At 37.0% G+C, this 20,180-nt stretch overlaps 1 long non-coding RNA gene across 3 annotated transcripts; it reads right to left on the bottom strand.

Annotated features, from left to right (window-relative positions):
- Positions 1–743: 743 nt before the first annotated feature.
- Positions 744–11,833, bottom strand: LOC138751895 (uncharacterized). 3 transcript variants are annotated; one of them, XR_011350250.1, is made up of 4 exons: positions 11,752–11,816; positions 8,284–8,393; positions 1,183–1,296; positions 744–1,082 (listed from the first exon to the last, which is right to left on the bottom strand). It is a non-coding gene; the product is annotated as an uncharacterized lncRNA (long non-coding RNA). The 3 variants fall into 3 exon arrangements; XR_011350249.1 differs by lacking the exon at positions 8,284–8,393 and having other exon boundaries at positions 11,752–11,833; XR_011350251.1 differs by lacking the exons at positions 8,284–8,393; positions 11,752–11,816 and adding an exon at positions 11,620–11,741.
- Between the last annotated feature and the right edge of the window lie 8,347 nt (positions 11,834–20,180).

The following is a 20,180-nucleotide window of genomic DNA, read 5'->3' as shown; positions in this document are numbered from 1 at the left end:
ACCCCCCCCAGGAACTTAAATCTACTTACCCTCTCCAACTCTGATCTCCAAATCATCACTGAATCATACACCTCTGGTTTTCCCTTCCTGAAGTCAACAATCAGCTCCATGGATTTGGTGACATTGAATGCATTGGTTGTTGTTTGTGCACCATTCAGCCAAGTTTTCAGTCTCCCTACTATATGCTGATTCATTGCCCCTTTTTATACAGCCCACTCCCGTGGTATCATCTGCAAATTTGAACAGAAGGTTGTTGATGGAATGTTCCAGTGTGAATCTTGTCACAAGTTTTCTGCCCAAGTTACTGTAACAATATTTGAATGGATTGTTAACTGCTATCCTTTGGGTTTCTGAAAGTTCCATAAGTATTTCTTGAATTACATACTTAACTTACTGATGACTAATATAACTCCTTCATTAAAACTAGGTCACTCACCTTCTAACTATGAATGCCATAGGCCCCTCCAGTGATCTGCCAAATAATTGGCAATTATATTATTTGTGGCAACCACCTCTGGGTTCATAATTAGCCAAGCTCAGCCTCAACCTTTTCAATAACCCATTACTTAAATGAATTTCACTGAGCAAAAGACCTGTTCAATGAAATAAAGCTACTGCTTATTTAGAATAAATCAGTGATAGGCAAAAGAGATATAGCAGAGTTAGAAAATCAGTAAACTCAGTGATGCTTTTGAGGACATTTTATAATTATAACATTGAACAATTTTTGTTAAACATGCCATATCCTATTCATATTTTCTAGTCATCAAAATATCACTGAATGATCTTGGATCATTGATTGATGTGTTCTCTTGTTGTCAGATTGTTTTAGACTATATTTGTTGTATTACTAATCTTAGCACATTTATAGCCACATAATAAATGAATTCTCTCAGCACTGGCAGATGGTACCCTGACCAGCCCCGTTCACCTCATTTTGTGCTTCTGCCAACAGCTGCTCTCCCTCTTCCTTGTGGACACTATTCTTCCTCTAATCAATTATAAATAAGGATCAAACTATGTGTTAATCTTCTTTCATTGTTGGAGAATGAAAATATAACTTTCAGAATTAAGCTGGGATTCTGCAACAGAAAATTATCAGAAATGTGCATTAGACAAAGCAGAAACAAAGAACCACTTGTGCTAAAGAAAAAAATGCTCTATCATCTTTGAAATCTTTACCAGATACATGAGCTCTTGGTATTCTTTTGTGTAAGTGTCACCAAGTTTGGGATTCCATTCATTAATACTGCTCTTAAACTTTTGCCAGTGGAACCATATATTTCAATAGAATGACTGTGAGGGAGAAGGGTAACCAATAGGTTATTATCATTAAAGAAATAATTGAATTGATTTTAATCTTTCATTTGCTTAAAATGCATTGATTTAATGTGTTTCATAATTAAGCATTTTTAATAATTTCATTGTTTTTTTTAATTTTTTTATTTTTCACACCATAAATCACATTAGCCATGATATACACTTTTTCTTTTTCACACATATACAGTGACTTTTTCTCCCCCCCCTCCCTCCTCCCAAGCCACCCCCCCACCCCCCCCCCCTCTCATCCATTTTAGGTATACAATCTAGGTTGCATTAATTCAGTCAGACAATGTTGTCATTCAACAAAAATACACCAGAAATTCTACAGAGTCCATTCTTTTCTTTCCTTCTCCTTCCATCAACTTAGGTAATGTTTGTCCCCGGTAGGTTTTCGCTATTGTATTTAATGTAAGGCTCCCATACTTGTTCGAATATTTCAATATTATTTCTTAAACTATATGTTATTTTTTCTAATGGAATACATTTATTCATTTCTATATACCATTGTTGTATTTTCAAATTATCTTCCAATTTCCAGGTTGACATAATACATTTTTTTGCTACGGCTATCTTAACAAATCTTTTTTGTGCATCCTCCAAATCAATTCCAAATTCTTTGTTTTTTTATGTTACTTAGGAGAAAGATTTCTGGATTCTTTGGTATATTGTTTTCTGTTATTTTATTTAATATCTGATTGAGATCATCCCAAAATTTTTCTACTCTCTCACATGTCCAGATTGCATGAATTGTTGTTCCCCTTTCTTTTTTACATCGAAAACATCTATCAGATACTGTTGGGTCCCATTTATTTAACTTTTGCGGTGTAATGTATAGTCTGTGAAACCAATTATATTGTATCATACGTAGCCTCGTATTTATTGTATTTCTCATCGTTCCAGAACATAATTTCTCCCATGTTTCCTTTTTTATCTTTATATTTAAATCTTGTTCCCATTTTTGTTTAGTTTTACCATTTGTTTCCTCATTCTCCTTTTCTTGCAGTTTAATTATTAATTTCATTGTTTTTTAAAGATAGTTTCTGATTTTGTTTTTAAATGTTGCTGAATGTCAGGAACATTCATAAGCATTCCAAGATCTTCATCCAATTCTTTGCGTCAACAATCAAAGAGTTCTTCCAGGTTTTTCTTTGCTCTCCTTGTTCTGCCATCACACATATTGCCCAGTTAGGTTCTGTAAAACACAAGTTTGTATCTGCCTCCTGGATTAATGGTGCCTGCGGAAAGCTCACTCCTGCCAGTAGGTTCTGACCCATTTAACTTTTTCCACCTTTCTTTTTCCAAAATGTCTGCATAACCACCCAATACATTTTGCCACCCCATTCCTTTTGCATTCATTCAGTATGATTTTTTTAACAATATATTTACTGTAATTCAGTTACAATGGGAAAGTTGTCATACATTAAATCACAGTACAGGAAAGAAAATGCATCTGGGAGGGGAAGTGCATTTGAACTGCGCACGTCCACACAAGTGGTTGCATGATGAAAAAGGGACAAGATATGCTTGCCTTCATCACTCTGGGTGCTGTCCAAGATTTGGAGAATCAGGATATAACTGTTCAGCAAATTGTTTTTAAATTAAATTAAACTTAGACAGACAGCACAGTCACAGGCCCTTTCGGCCAATGAGCCCATGCCACCCAATTACACCCAGTTGACCTACACCATCGTGCATTCGGAAACTGGAGCACCCAGAGAAAATCCCCACAGAGATGAAGAGAACATACAAACTCCTTATAGAAAGTGTCAGATTCAAACCTGGGTTGCTGCCGCTGTAAGAGCGTTGCACTAACCAGCATGCTAACCATGTTACCCTTCCAGAAAACCAGAAGTTTTTATGGAAATTGGGACCAGGCTTGGTGTATTGCAGTGGTTTTCAACCTTTTTTTTCACACACATAACCCCTTAAGTAACCCCTTACAAACCACAGATCATGTATTACATTCTATGCCATAGGTGGTCTGTGGCTAGTAAGGGATTATTTAAGGGGGTATGTGAGTGGAAAAAAAAAACATTGGGACCACTGGTGTATTGTGAGCAATTCTGATCTTCATTCCTACAAGAAGGATATGATTAAGCCAGAGAGGGTGCAAAAATATTCACAAAGCTATTGTTAGGACTGGGGAAGTTGCTTTCTGTGAAGCATAAGAGACCAAGGGGTGACCTTCTAGATCTTAATAAATTTCTAAGGATCATGGATATTTTCTCAGGGAGGGTTGTCCAAAACTAAAATGCAAGTGTTTAAGGTAAAGTTGGAGAAAATCTAAGAGAAAATGGAAAGCAACTTTTCATAAAGAGCGTGGTAAATATGTAGCACGATCTTTAAATGGGAGTGGAAGAGGTATGTACAATTATAAACTTTAAAAGACATTTGGACTGATACATGAATAGGAAAGGCTCAGAGAGATTTGATCCAAATGCATGCAAATAGGGCTAGCTCAGGTGGGCACCTTGGTCAGCATGATTTAGTTGGGCCAAATGGCCTGTTTCAACACTATACAACTCTATGAGAGTTATAAAGTAGGAGGCCTAGCCTAGACCTCTTTTTTGCCATTCCAGGAGCCCTGCTATTTGTTTCCTTCAATTGTACCCATCAGGAGTGCAGCACTACCAGAGCTCAACGAAGCACCGCTCCGGCACCTCATGGGGCCCATTCAAGCATCTCTTGGGGTGGCTCTGGCACCTCCTTGTCGCTGTTTTTGGTGAGTGCTGGTACCTCGAAAATTAGCACTGTCCCCCTGGTAGGAATACAGTAAATCAATCATGTACAGCAATCTCAAATGATTTATGTCTCCCACCGTGAATCTACTCAACGGCCTTATTACCCCAAAAATGGGAATAATCAAGTTTCATTTTTTTAAAATACATCTTTAAAACAAATGAAGTGACACTTGTTTGCATGTTTGACATTACAGTAGATTTTAATTATGGGATCTCACCTTTATGCATATGTAATTTTTGAAAGTTTTCCATTTTCTTAATCTGCAGTTAATAATATATTTTAGTTTTCCCTTTCACTGATTAAAATTAGCTCCTTGACATTCACTGTCCTTTTCTCATGAAATATACATCCTGATAGCTCAGACTTGAGAAGCAGCATATTTTGTTTTAACCAAACAAAGCTAGAATAGTGGGACGTGATTTGTGTCAATAACAAGTTGATGGCTCATCCATTGTTTAATGCGTTTCACCTTGACTTTATTTTCCTCATTTTCTCTGGAAGATTATTAACCAGTATTGCTCTGAGAAAACAAATGGCATTAGCTCCACATGGTGGTAAAGAAGAGTACTGCTCATCATTCTCTATTGCATCAGAAGCACATCAGGCTAAAATTTCTCATCAGTGATAAGTCACCCACACCTGCCCCTGACCTAAAAAATTAGGTTTTGCGTTTATGACAGAACTCACAATAGTGCACAATAATGTGGAACTTGTAATGGGAACCACTGTGCAATCTTCTGGGCCATACATTCAATGAGGGGTAATCAGAATCAGTATCTCCTAAATTTGAAAGAAGAATAAGCAGCTCCCTGGATTAGCTAAACTCAAAGCTGTCACACAAAAAATGTCCCTGAAGATCCAACATTCAAAAGCAGCCAAAAGATAACAGAATCTAACTAATTTAACATTAAAAGTAAATCAGATAAAAACTTAAATCATATAAATACATTTATAAACATTGAAAAAAAACTAAAGCAATTAAGGGATAGACATTCAAGGGTGACTTGGTAGCACAACCACTGACTGAGACGAATGAGGCCTGAAGGAAATGACGGTCAAAATGGTCTGCAGCCAAAGGCAAGCAGAGCAATAAAAGGGATAAATCTACTCAAACTCATCTTCACTAACCTACCTCGTCAAGTTTAAATAAATAAAAATTGTTTCATGAATACGAGAGTCCTGGATGGTTACTGTGAGCGGTTCCTTTGATCGTTCAGCGTTCTCACTGCCCGTGCGTAAGAGTTGTATCTCAGCCTGGTGGTGGTGCCTCTGAGATACTCGTGTATCTCTTCCCCGATGGGTGCCTCTACTGAAGCTTCTGTCCATGACAGCATTAGTAGGACTGACAACTGCACATTTCTTGAGGAGGTATATTCTCAACTTTACACTCCATTAGAACCACAGACTATTACAGCACAGTAACAGGCCCCTTTGGCCCTTCTAGTCTGTGCAGAACCTTTTTTTTTGCCTAGTCACACTGACCTTCCCCCACTCCATAGACCTCTATACATCTTCTATCCACTTACCTGTCCAAATTCATCTTAAATATTAAAATTGGGCCTGCATTCATCGCCTCTCCTGTCAACTCATTCCACATTCACAATACTCTCTGTGTGAAGATGTTCCCCTCATGTTCCACCTAAATTTTTTCCCTTTTACTCTTTACCCATATTCTCTGGTTTGTATCTCAGTGGAAAAAAGCCTATCTACATTTACTCTGCCTATCCCCCTCATAATTTTATAGACCTCTCTCAAATTTCCCATCATTCTTATACACTCTAACCTTCCCCTCGAACTCAGTTCCTGAAGTCCGGGCAACATCCTAGTAAATTTTCTCTGCCCACTTTCCATCTTATTGATACACTGTCTTTCCTGTAGTTAGGTGAGCAAAATGCACACAATATTCCAAATTTGGCCTCTCCAATGTCTTATACAACTTTACCATAGCATCCCAACTCCTATACTAGATACTTTGATTTATGAAGGCCAATATGCCAAAAGCACTCATTATAACCATATCTACCTGTGACACCACTTTCAGGGAATTATGTATCTGTATGCCCAGATCCCTCAGTTCTATCTCACTTGTCAGTGCAGTGCCATTTACCGTGTATGTCCTTTCTTGGTTTGTTCTTCCAAAATGCATCACAACATCTTTATCTGCATTAAATTCCATCTGCCATTTTCCAGCCCATTTTTCCAGCTGGTCCAGATTCCTCCAGAAGCTTTGAAAACCTTCTTTGAAAATCTTCTTCACTGTCCACAATACCTTCAATCTTAGTGTCACCTGCAAACTTGCTGATTCAATTTACCAAATAATCATCCAGATCATTGATATAGATGATAAGTGATAATGGTCCCAGCACTGATCCCTGAGGCACATCACTAGTAACAGGCCTCCAATCTAAGAAGCAATCATCCACCACTACTCTGGCTTCTCCCGTCCACCCATTGTCAAATACAGTTCACTACTTCACCATTAATACCTAGCATTGAACCTTCCTGATTAACCTCCCACTGGGACCTTGTCAAAGGCCTTACTAATATACATGTAGACAATGTCCAGAGTCTTTCCTTAATCAATATTCCTTGAAAAAAACTATAAGATTGAATAAATCTTGTTGACTATCTCTAATCATTTTCTGTCTATCCAAATAATTGTGTTCCCAATATCTTAGAACACCTTCCAATAATTTACCTACTACTGACATCAGGCTCACCAGCCTATAATTTCCAGGAGCCTTTTTTAAACAGAAAAATCATGAGTTACCCTTCAATTCTCTGGCATACTTGTAGCTAAGAACATTTTAAGTATTTTTTCCAGAGCTGCTGCAATTTCTAACTAGACTCTCTCAAGGTTGGAGGGAATGTTTTCAGGCCTTGGGGATCTATCCACCTTTATTTGCATTAAAACAGCAAGAACTTCATCCTCTTTTATCTGTATAGGTTCTATGACCTCACTGCTTTGTTTCCTAACTTTTCATGACTTTGTGCCCATTTACTGAGTGAATACTTCTGAAAACAAAATATTTAAGATCTCCCGCATCTCTATTGACTCCATACAAAGCCGGCCACTCTGAACTTTAAGGGGACCAATTTTGTCCCTTACTATCCTTTTGTTCTTAATATACCTGTAGAAACCATTAGTATTTTCCTTCATATTGTCTCCCAAAGCAACCTCATTCTATTTTTAGCCTTCCTAATTTCTTTCTTGAGGTTTTTCTATCATTTTTTTATACTCATCATGTACCTTATTTGCTCCATGCTATACACCTCTCTCGTCTTCCAAACCAGATCCCCAATATCCCTCAAAAACCAAGGTTCCCTATGCCTACTAACTTTGCCTTTAATCCTGACAGGAACATACAAACACTGTACGCTCAAAATTACACCTTTGAAGGTCTTCCACTTACTTCGCACATCCTTGCCTGAAAACAATTTCTCCTAATCCACGCATTTTAGATCCTTTCTCGTTTCCTCAATGAAATGAGAAATTGTCTTTTCTCCAATTTAGAATCTCGACCCAAGGCCCAAACCTATCTTTTTTCCATAATTAACTTGAAACTAATGGCATTATGATCTCTGGACCCAAAATTTTCCCCTACACATATTTCTGTCACCTGTTATGCCTTGTTCCCTAAAAGGAGATCCAGTATTGCACTCTCTCTAGCTGATACCTCTATATATTGATTTCCTGAACACATTTGACAAACTTCAAGCCATCCAGTCCTTTTATAATATGGGAGTCCCACTCAATATGTGGCAAGTTAAAATCTTTTACTATCACAATCTTATGTTTCCTGCAGCTGTCTGCTATCTCTCTACATATAAGCTCCTCCATTTCTTGCTGACTATTGGGTGGTCTATTATACAACCCCATGAAAGCTTTCATTTTCCTCAGCTCCACCTATATAGCCTTAGTAGATGAGCCCCTTGGTCTGTCCTGTCTGAGCACAGCTGTGATATTTTCCCTGACAAGCCACGCCACTCGTCCCCCTTTCATCTCACCCCGCCCCTGTCCTATTGCATCTAAGGCAACAGAAGCACAGAACAGTGAGCTGCCAGTCCTGACCCTCCTGCAACCAAATTTTACTAATGGCCACAATATCATAACAGAAAACTGATTTGGCAGCTCATATCTTGTTTTCCAAAAAACAAGTCATTGGCAGAAATGGGATTTTAAATCAATATAATCTGTAAGCTTGATGTCCAACATACCATCTTGATCTATATGTACAATCCATCCAGGTTTTTCATCCTAGTTTATTGAAGTGACAAAAGGTCATGCTGGGTACAGCAGCAAACACACAGAAACATGAAGTATCAGTCTGGTGAAACAGCAATGGAGAACAAATCACATACTCAGCAACAAAAACAGTTTGCAATAGCCAACACTCAGTGATTCCATTGCAGTTGATGCCATCAATTCTTCCCACATCAAGTGGTGAAATGTGAGGTCAATTTACAGCTTACAAGAGAAGAAGGATACAAAAGTATTCCAATCCACAGCAATAACATAAGGCCATAATGAATCATTTCCTATCATTGCCAGCCAAAAGTGGATGGTCCATAATACCTTCTCCTGGGATCACCACCATCACAGAAATGCCTTTAATCAATCTGATTGACTCAATGTAATCTCAGTAAATGTATTTGTAGATTGCATACAGCAAAGTCAATGGGATCCACCTTAAGTGCTGAAGACTTATGAAATGGAAATAACTCAATCTCTAACAAGCTGTTCTAGAACAACCTCTCTAGGATATATCTGAAAACATGATTTTATTTCCCCCAGGAATGTCCTGTCCACAAAAACAAAACAGGACAAATTGAATCAGTTAATCACCGTCCTATCAATCATAAATATTATCTTGACTTGCAAAGTTGAAGATGGTCATGAAATGAAATATCAGGCATTTAATTCCAAGACCTAATAGTACAACATTTAAGTCAACACCCTAGAATAAACTATTTCAATTGGAGCACAAATGGCCCTTTTTCTATCTTACATCTGAAATAAGGGCATTGAGTTTAATTTCCTCATTAAGCATAATGGTTAATCCCATTTGCAACTTCTCAACAAATGAACTAGCCCATGCCTGCATGCAAGTATGAACGAAAAAAAAAATATTTGGGCATAGGGTAAAAAAGTGGAAAGAAACATGAGAACGGCACAACTTCCAGACAATGGATTGGGCAGTCAAAACTATTTCCATTTCAAGTCCCACAGAATCACTGAGTGGGCCACACAACTACAAATGCTACAGGAGAAAATCAGAGCTTAGTTATCCTGAAGAGCTTTTTTTTCCATCTCCTGACTTCCAAAGCCCCCCTTCTATCCATGCAAACAAGTCAGGAGCATGGCAAGTGCAGCAGCCTTGACAACTTCAGTTTAAGCAACCCAAAAAGAGGCTCATCATTTAGAAAATGGCAACTCATTTCCATCATTCCATTTACTGTGCCTACTTATAATGACTGCAATGAGTACAATCGACAAAATGCACAACAATTATTTGCCAAAAAATACATCACTGAGGAGGCTAAAGCAAACAGGATCCAAGAACTGTAGGTTCTCTTCAAAGTCAGCCATTCCTTCATCATCACAAAGTCTAAAATCTTGAACTTCCTACCCTGCAGGGTTACCTTCACTTAAAGGATTGCTACAGTTCAAGAAGGTGGTTCACTATCAGTTAGCAGAGGGATGCTAGCAATGGGCAACAGGCAAGTCAAGTCAAGTTTATTGACATCTGATTTCACAAGTACAGTCCAACGAAACATCGTTCGCTGGTCCTCGGTGCAAAACACAGAGACATTCAACTAGACATAACATACATACAGACAAACAATACACATCGAGGACAAGTATACATCAGTACAAATAAATAAATACATATTATTTAATGAATATGAGAGTCTTGGATGGTTAGTGTGAACAGTTCCTTTGGTCGTTCAGCATTCTCACTGCCTGTGGGAGGGAGCTGTTCCTCAGCCTGATGGCTCTAGTTCTGATAATCCTGTATCACTTCCCTGAAGGGTGCAACTGAGAGATGCTGTGTGCAATGATTTTGCATGCCATTCTCAAACAATGATCCTGGTAGATCAAGTTGATGGGGGTGGGGAGGGTGTGGGGAGAGACACCCCAGTGATCCTCTCTGCCACTCTTATGGTTCTATGGATTGACAGTATCATACCGAAAATGCTCATTCCAGCACATTTGCATAGAAAGACCAAACTTTCTACTATAATGGTTTAGCAGTCAGAAATGTTGCTGCACAGCTAAGTTTTTCAGGTATCCAATGCTGCATGTCCGCAGCTTGCACATTCTCCACAGGAATCTTCCCCCAAGAGTCCCATTTCCTCCCACATCATAAAGATGGACCAGTAAGTTAATTACTTTTAGTGCCAGAAAAGTTGATGGGCATGAAAGAGAGAAAATAGTTTATAATAGGGAAATGAGGAATTCAAATCCTCAGAGAGTTCACATAGTCTGTGTGGGTTATGTCAAATGGAAATATGAAAAACAATTGCAATAACATCAGCAGTGTATGGAACTGACAGCATTTCATGAAAATCTGAGGCTTTATATTTTGAATGTCTTCCCTAATAATTACTCTGAGGACAAAAGAATGATTTGGGGCAGAATTATACTACAATCTGACAAAATAATTTGGTTGCTTCCTCAACACAAGCTCATAAATGTTATCGTGAATTAAATTGCTGTAGGGTTACCTTCCTTTTCCATTTCAGTTCAATTTCTCCATGATCTACTTTGATTCTTTGACAGCTATTCAGCTTGTCTTTTGACCACTGGGTAATCGTTCTTTCAGCTAATGTAAACCATTATCATTCCTTTCTTCCCTGTACTCACTTGAAACTCCTGAAATGGTTGAGCAGCCATCTCTTCCACTCCAAACTCTCAGCTATGGGGAAGACTCTTCCTAACTGCCCACTGCTTCCAAAGGTGATTGAAATAACATTCAGCCATTCCAATAAAAATAAACTGTAGACTTGCACAGACACATAGATTTTGAGATATATTGGTTAACACATGATAGATTCTGTTTCTGGACTTTTTAATAGAGAAAAAGGAAAGGTTAAGTAATTATTTTTAATAATACTTTTTCAGTTTTTTACATATGGTTTAATTAATTTTAATAATATAAGTATTTGCAGCATTTTCATTTTCTTTAAAAAATCTTTGAATACTATAGATTCAACTGTATAAATCACTTTCAGGCTATGACAAACACAGCTATCAGCTCCCAACTTCCCTTTCTGTCAAAAATCTCCTGGAGCATTTTAGGGAAGGTTTATGATTTTACTGCTGAACTCCATGGATCAGAAGGTAAGTCAGATCTCTACCCAAATCAGAACCAGGTGAAATTGAGTAGGTTAGCAACAAATAAAGCAAGACCAGAAGGTTATGCCACCAAAAATCAACTATTCTATTAATACAGAAATGCTGGAGGAAGTCAGCAGGTCTTCCAGCATCCACAGGAGGTAAAGATATTTTACCAGTGTTTCAGCCCCAAAATCTCAGTTATATCTCTTTACCTCTTATGGATGGTGTGAGACCTGCTGTGTTCTTCCAGAATTTCTGTATTTTGATTATCCTATGAATAGACACTTTTTTGTTTGTGTTGGGTAACCAACTAGATTTAGAACTTCATCACTCCATTATCAAACCTGCGTCCGTAGTTGCGGGTAGCCGAGGGGGCACAAAGAACTCTGGGAGGCACTTGACTTCAGAGGTGAGGTGATTGTGATAGTGTGCCAACTGTAATTATTTAAACAACTGTGAAGATTCCATAAAACAGTTCTGTTGGTTCAGCTCACAGACTTCTGTTGCACTTTATTCACTGCACCACTCATTACAATGTCCCGTAAGAAAAATCAGAATTATTCACATCTAGTAAAACTTTAAAATCATAAAAAGAAATTTTTGATTATATTATTGGGTAGCTAATATTATATATATAAATGTTTGGATTCATCATAAGGACAGACAAGATGTTGCTAGTTGGATTAATTTGGAAATTGATTCTACCAAGAAGTATTCCCTCATTTTGACAGTTGGCGCTCCATTACCCTTTTCTGCTTCTAAATTAACTGATAATTTTGTTGTTAAACATATGTTGAGGATTTGGTTTCAATTTAGAAAATAATTTGGATGCCAGAGATTTTTATTAATTAGTCCCCTTCAGTACAAGATTTTAGTTTCCATCAATGGCCAGAGTTTGGTATCCAATCTTTCCAAGATCATATTACTGACTAAAGTTTGGCCTCTTTTGAACAATTATATTTTATATTTTAAATAACTAAACCATTTTTTCAATATTTTTTAGATATTTATTTTTGATATTTAGATATTTACAGGTTATGAGATTTTTACTCCCTCAAGATTTGGAATTAAAGATAATAGAAGATTTATAATCTTAAACCGAATACTAAAAAGTTGTTATTGATTCTCTTTGAGTTATTATCAATGTCTAGTAGTAATTCCCTCGACAAGACTAAGAAACGATGGGAGCAAGATTTTCAACAAAATGTTCTGATGTTACATGGGATTCCATTTTGAAATTGGTTAATTCATCTTCTCTATCTGCCAGACATTTATTACTGCAATTTAAAGTAGTACATTAAGCTTACTTTTCCAAAGTTCAATTGGCTACATTTTTTTTTTCAAATTTCACTTCAAAATGTGATAGATGTAAGATTGAAAAAGATACATTATATCTTATGTTTTGGTAATGTTCCTCATGTTCCAATTATTAGGAAAATAACTTTTGTTCCTTGACTTTAGTTCTCAATGTTAATATGGCTCCTAATCCATTTCTTGTCCTATTTTGGAATAAGTAAGTAAGCTGATTTAAATTTGTCTGGGCTACAATCCCATGTAGTTGCCTTTGACTCTCCTTATTGCAAGAAGAGCTATATTTATGAGAGGGAAGGATCCTGTCCCTCCTACACATACTCAATGGTTAGCTGATGTGATGGCAAGCTTAACTCTGGAAGCAATTAGATGTTCTACAAATGAAATGAAATTTAACTTTTTTAATTTATGAAGCCCTCTTTCCTTGATTATTTTCAGAGTTTATAAGACTTTTTTGAATACTTTATTTAAAATTTTAAGCCACATTACATTCAAATATAGTCAAATATAATAACTCATATACAAAAATACAAGGCATTTATAAGATTACTGGATCTCATTATAGAGTTTAGTTGTCCTTTCTTTCATTCATTAACAGAATATTTAAGTTTATCATAACTTCACAAGGAAAGGGTTAGATTATTAAAATAGTTTTTGTTTTATATAATTTTTTGTCTCTTTCCGAGGTTGTTTACAGCTATTTGTTAATATGCGTTTACTTTGTTGGATTTATATTATTGTTATATATATATATATATATATATATATATATAGGAAATAGAATTATTCCTATCTTAAAAAGGATGAAATAACTAAACATAAATTACACCCATTGTGAAAATGTCATGAATGCTTTACTGTTGATTAATTCCTCCTATTATCTAAACCATCAAGTAAATGCATAGTCAACAGACAAAATCTGATTTACCCAGAGAAAAATAATTCAGAATAATCTTCATTTGGATGATGCCTTCAACATTATAAAATGTCTTTGATGGGATAGATGAAAACAGCATGGCCAAGCAGAGACCTACTGAGCTTAAGTGCAAAGTTGCAGAGACAAGGCCAATGACAAGCCAATCAAAATTAAAAGTTAGGAAGAATACCTTCTGCAGCCATCTATTGATTATCTAATTTCTGGGTTGCAAGTTACCAGGATGAGGGGGAATAAAGCCTGTATATTCAGTCCAGCTCTGCCAAGCTTAGTGGGTTCCGTAGCTCAGAAATGTTTGGTAATGGAGCTGGCTTTGGGCCTGGCCTTTCACATCATTTCTCCCAAGAAACACTTCAGTACGAACCATCCAAATGAGGACACTCTTGATCTCAACCTTCATATGAAACAGGGACTGTTTATTTGCATTGGTGAAATTCATCAAAAGACCCCAGACCCATCAGGGAACACAGAGAAAAGGTGTTGCTTTTCCTACTAAACCTGTTACTCTCAGATTTGTGCCTCAACACCACTGAGATCATTGGGTAATTCCATGCGGACATTGAGTGGCCAGAGCATGACAGGGAGGCTGGGAACAGTCAATGACTCCATTCATAGGCAAGACACAGCTGCTCCAACTTGTACAGGCACATGGCCTTCACGTCCACCTATAGTACGGGCTGACTGTTAAATACTTACATGATTCCAGTGGTTGCAGGTGCAGCTGCTGCTAAACTCTGAAAGGTAGCCTCAGTTGTTAGGGGCAAGCAGTTGCCAAGGTAACTAGGCTTCACTTCCATCACCTGTGGTTTTGCATTATCCTTGGAGGCACCTTCTCTACTACTCCAGATAATTAAGAGTCAAATCTAACTAAAAGCTAGATTCATCCAAATTAGAGTTGTGTATGAAAAAGTTCTAGAAATCTTAATATTTAAACTATACAACAATCCCCCAATACAGAAATCCATGCAACAATAGTCTAATACAAATCTGAATCATTTTTAATTTAAACTTTAAGTCAGGCATGTACTGGTTTAATTAAATTATTTCATACACACTTTTAACAGCAACTTTCAACTTGATATTTTTATGTCCATCATGACCACAAGTAATAAATCAAGAATAGACAATAAAGCTCCTTCAACATATTCTAATAATCATTTTGATCAATTTCCATCAAATGTTATGTTCTTATTTCATCCCTATATTTTTTATGCAATGTTGAAAACTCTGTTAGCCTCAGTCTTCAACGTACTTAACCACCATGCATCCAGAGCCCACGGATGCAGAAAATTCCAAAGATTCGCAATTTCCTAAGTAAATAATTATTTTCATATATTATCTTTAGTGCCTGCCCCATAATCCCAGAACAATTCTCTAGTGATAGATTTTCCAACCAAGAAAAGTCTTTCACTTGCCCAATCAACCCAAGTTCTTGTGTTTCCATTGCTAATTTCTCTCAGCTCCAATTCATGCAGGTCAACAGCACTCAAGCTCTCAATAAATATTTTAGATCATTTTACCGAGACCACAAAATTATCACACGATAAATCTTTACACTGTAACTTTTCAGCTCTGTGACATGGAAAGATCATTACAACTACAAACTTTTAATTTCGATATTCATGACATGAGCAATTTTTAAATCATGAGCACATAGTTTGAAAATGTTCTGCTTCAGTCAAAATCCAGTGAGAGAAGTTCCTTGGAGCAAAATAGATGAATATGATTATTGGTGATTCAGAACTGAAAATGAAGACATCCCAATATTTTGGACAAAGTAAGGAAAGACTGAATAGTTATATGGAGGGGAGAGGATTGGAGGGGTATGGACCAGGTGCTGGTCAGTGGGACTAGGAGGGTGGGGATTTGTTCTGGCATGGACTAGTAGGGCCAAACTGGCCTGTTCTGTGTTGTATATGGTTATATGGTTATGTATGGTTATATGGTTATAGCTATACTTATGAGAGGGAAGGATGCTGTCCCTCCTACACATACTCAATGGTTAGCTGATGTGATGGCAACAAATTAGTTGACATTACAGTATTTTATTGATGTTCTCATATATTACAGTAGGCATTTCTGTACCTGCTGCTCTTAAATTTAAATTAATACAATAAAACACTTTAACACTCTCATTCAAAAAGCAGTGCAAAATAAAAAGCTTGGAAAAAAAATGTTAAGAAGGGGGCAAGGTGGTCTCCAACATTCCTCCACAACTCTCAGTAAATAGAGTTCATGGTGCAAGTGTCAACCTTAAAGATTATGATGCAATGTGTAAATCTGTATATAGGCTATTAAAGGTTATTAAAGTTAAGAGATTCCTTGCAAATCAAACAAACACACATCCCCTTCTGTGTTTTCTCATCATGTTTGTAATTTTTAACATTCCCATGCTATTTTTCTGTCTTTTCGGTTCCGCCATGTTTAATCAACTGAGGTGAACTTTTTTGTTAACTGAGGTAAATATATTTTTAAACTGAGGAAAAAGTTTTTTTAACTGAAGTAAACCTTTTTGTTGACTGAGTTTTCATTGATGAGTAACAGTGCAACACTCTGGTAGATGTTCGAAATTGGAATGGCATCTAGGGTTAAAACTAAGAAATGCAATGTACAGACAATTTATTCTAATGAGTCATATTCCATTTTATTTTAAAAATTCACCCTGGGCCACTTAAAAATTGGTAACAGGCTATTTTGGCTGACCCATGTGCCATAGTTTGGCTACCCTGATATAGATAATTATTAAATGCTTTGCTAACATCTGGCTCCACATTCCTCACACGGCACATTACAGATTTCAACCACCAACTAGGTAAAAAGTAATTCTTCAGATCCTGTCTAAAACTCTTACCTCAAACCTAAGCCTGATGTAAATCTTCAGAAGGATATGAAAACAACTAAGAATTTTTTTAAAGTTTAACCAAGAGTTAATATGTCCACAACCAAGTGATTCAAAAATGCAAAGTAGAGTCAGAGAAACCTCTGGTACAGACATTCTTTCTTCTTCTTCTTCTTTGGCTTGGCTTCGCGGACGAAGATTTATGGAGGGGGTAAATGTCCACGTCAGCTGCAGGCTCGTTTGTGGCTGACAAGTCCGATGCGGGACAGGCAGACACGGTTGCAGCGGTTGCAGGGGAAAATTGGTTGGTTGGGGTTGGGTGTTGGGTTTTTCCTCCTTTGCCTTTTGTCAGTGAGGTGGGCTCTGCGGTCTTCTTCAAAGGAGGTTGCTGCCCGCCGAACTGTGAGGCACCAAGATGCACGGTTTGAGGCGATAGCCCAATGGCGGTACAGACATTAAGTGTTTGCAAAATATAGTTTCTCCACAGAGAATGAAATTTTCTGACCATTCTTAATTACCCCCAAAATGAGTGGTTCTTTTCTGGACACTTAGGAGCCAGTGTTAGGGAAGAATGGTAGATATTTTTCCCTGAAGGACATTTGCAAACCAGATGTGTTTTATGATAATGGAACTGTTATCACAATTACTGATGTTAGCTTTATATTTCAAATGTATTTAGTAACTTGAATTTAAATTTACAGCTGGCATGGCGATTCAAACAAGATTAAAAATATTGTCAATATTTGCATTTGAACACTAAATTAATTCAACATTAAAAAAGTATTTTAATATTACAACTTAAATCATGAATATTTTCCAGAAAAAAATTCCAAGAAACTAGTTGAAAATGTTGACAAATAGTCAAATAAATATTACAAATATCAACAGTTTTTGATTGTATAATTACATGTGTTATTCAAATAACATTGCAGTTATCTTTTGTTCAACTTGGTACAAAAGTTTTAAAGGTTTGAAAAAAAGAGGAAATATTATGTAAAAGAAAAACAATGTTCTTTTAATTTGAAGATGCTTGTGTTTGAAATTTCAGTTTGTTCAAATTATTTGGGTTTTTTTAGTAATGTTAATGCAATGAGGAAAATAGATATTCAAATTTTTAATGCCTCAACCTTGTGCATGTAACTGAATAGTCCTTAGTTAGGATGGGTTTATTTGAAAGTGACACCATATGAATGGATTTAAAACAAAAAAAGACTTCAAAGTACTTGCAGATACAATAAATGAAAATTTGTGAAAAGCATTGAAAACCATTGAGTCCCGTCTTTCTAAACTAAATTATCTCAGATTGATATGAAATCAGAATGGGAATTAAATGCAATGTGTTCCAAAATCATACCATAATTAAGTCAAAACAGTTGCTACTACCCCATCATCATCCTTCCCTTTACCTGTTGATAGGATGCATACATTAACAAGGTTTATCGAACAGAGAGGATGGAAGCTTCAAAGCTCACCTCAACCTCTTAAAGTGGACTGAAAACTGCAGCAAATGACAAAAAAATCATTGTGAAACTTGTAATAATGCATAATTCTAAAGATTCTAAGTTTTTCTGATGCTTTTTTTGGAGGAAGAGGTAAAGAGTTGCTAAATCATCTCTAAAGAGGTGATCACTTCCTGTATATACCAATTTTGCAATAAGTTTTATTACTTAAAACAAACATCTCAATTGGGCAACACGATTGGCATAGGGATAACATAGTCAGCATAGAGGCAGCGCAGTTGGCTAAGCGGTTAGCACAATGCCTTTACAGCGTTAGCAATCAGGACCAGACCATGGTTCAAATCCCACCCTGTCTGTAAGGAGTTGGTACATTCTCCTTGTGTTTGCATAGGTTTTCTCCGAGGGCTCCAGCTTCCTCCCACAGTTCAGAAACATACTGGGGGTGTAGGTTAATTGGGTGCCACGGGCTCATGGTCTGAAATGGCCTGTTACTGTGCTGTATGTCTAAATTTAGATTTGACTTAACAGAGTATTGAGTACTAAAGTTGAGACCTCATGATACAGATGTGCAAGGTGTTGGTGAGACTGCACCTGGAGTACTGTGTGTAGATCTGGTCACACCAAGCTAAAGGAAGCATGTCAATAATTTCGAAGGGGTGTACAGGAGATTTACTAGGACGTTGCTGGGTCAAGAGGGCATGAGTTATAGGGAGAGGTTAATTAAGATGGGTCTTCATTCCCACGAGTATTGGGAGCATAAAGATTCCTTATTGAGGATTGTAAAATCATGAGCTCAGTCTTTTTCCCAGGGTGGGCAATACTCATATTAGAGGTTATAGTTTTATGGTGAGAAGGGAGAGATTTAAAAGGAATATGAAGGGAAACATTTTCATTCTAACAGTTGTCTTTGGATGGAATGAGTTACCAAAGGAAACTGTAGAAAAGGCTCAAATTTGACATTCGCAAGACATTTGGATAGATATGTGGATAAGAAGGCTGAGACAAATACAGATTAAATGCAGGCAAATAGGACTAGTCCCAAATACAAAATTGTTTGGCATGGATGAGTTGGGCTAAAGGGCCTATTCCATGCCGCATGACTCTAACTTAATATTTATCGATTAATTTTATTCTCACACATACATGGACACATACATCCCTCATCTCTTCAGCATTGACACAATGGTAGTCGTGCCAGCCAAAATGACTGTGCATGCTCCTTCCACTGCTCACATAATAAGATGGTACACAGCCATTGAAAGCTTGACCACATTAGCAGGGGACAGAACCACATATGCTGGTCTCCATCTGCTTTTCTCTTTTAGTCCTCTGAAGTATACAGCTTCTAACATGCATAGGTTCTGCTGTGGTCAGTGTCCAGAAAATATTAAGTTAATTTGCCTGGCTTAGGATACCGTTCGGGGGAATTAGACAAGCATGATTGCTCCTCAAGGAGATAAACTCTGTGCCCAGTTCATTCATTTATGTAAACTAATTGCTTCCTACTCCTTGTGATTATTTCCCATCTATTGGTATGGTGTTGCATAGTTTACAACTCTATTTTTTTTAAATATCTGACCCTAATCTTTCTCCAATTTATTTTTAATTAAGCCAGCCTCATTTCAACCTCAATTCATTTCATTAATTATTTTGGATGTAATTCATCTGCTCTATGTGTTTTCTCATTGTTTTCAGTCCATCCCCTTTCCTCTCAAGTTGCTTTCCTTTTTTAACAACTTGCCATATATTTGAACCTTGCACACTGTGTTGCTGTGAAATGACTCTCACAGTTTTCTTCACAAATTCACCATGTTTTTTTTTCCTCCCCCTATCTCCATCTACAAGATGGAGCAGGAGACCCAGTCAACTACACACTTAATTACCGGTATACAGAGCTTGTCATTAATATGCACATTTTGGAGAATAAGTACAAAAAATCCACTCATGGACAGACTCAAACCTCATCTCTGAACCAATCCAAAACAAGAAGGTATAATAAGTTAGAGTACAATCAAAAAAAATTTAATTCATTCAATCAATTAATTAATTCTTATAATCATATTGCTCCAGAAGTCAGTTCTCCTGGTGGTAAAACACAAAAGTCTGCAGACACCGTGGTTGAAGTAAAAGCACAATGCTGGAGAAACTCAGCTGGTCAAACAGTGCAGCAAAGATATAGATACATAACCAACGTTGTGGGCTTGAGCCCGTCATCAAGGTTTTTTTTTC

This window comes from Narcine bancroftii, chromosome 1 (genome assembly GCF_036971445.1).
Source record: "Narcine bancroftii isolate sNarBan1 chromosome 1, sNarBan1.hap1, whole genome shotgun sequence".
Taxonomy (NCBI): domain Eukaryota; kingdom Metazoa; phylum Chordata; class Chondrichthyes; order Torpediniformes; family Narcinidae; genus Narcine; species Narcine bancroftii.
Note: the sequence above shows the minus strand (reverse complement) of the source record. Positions and strands in the feature narration are given on the sequence as shown.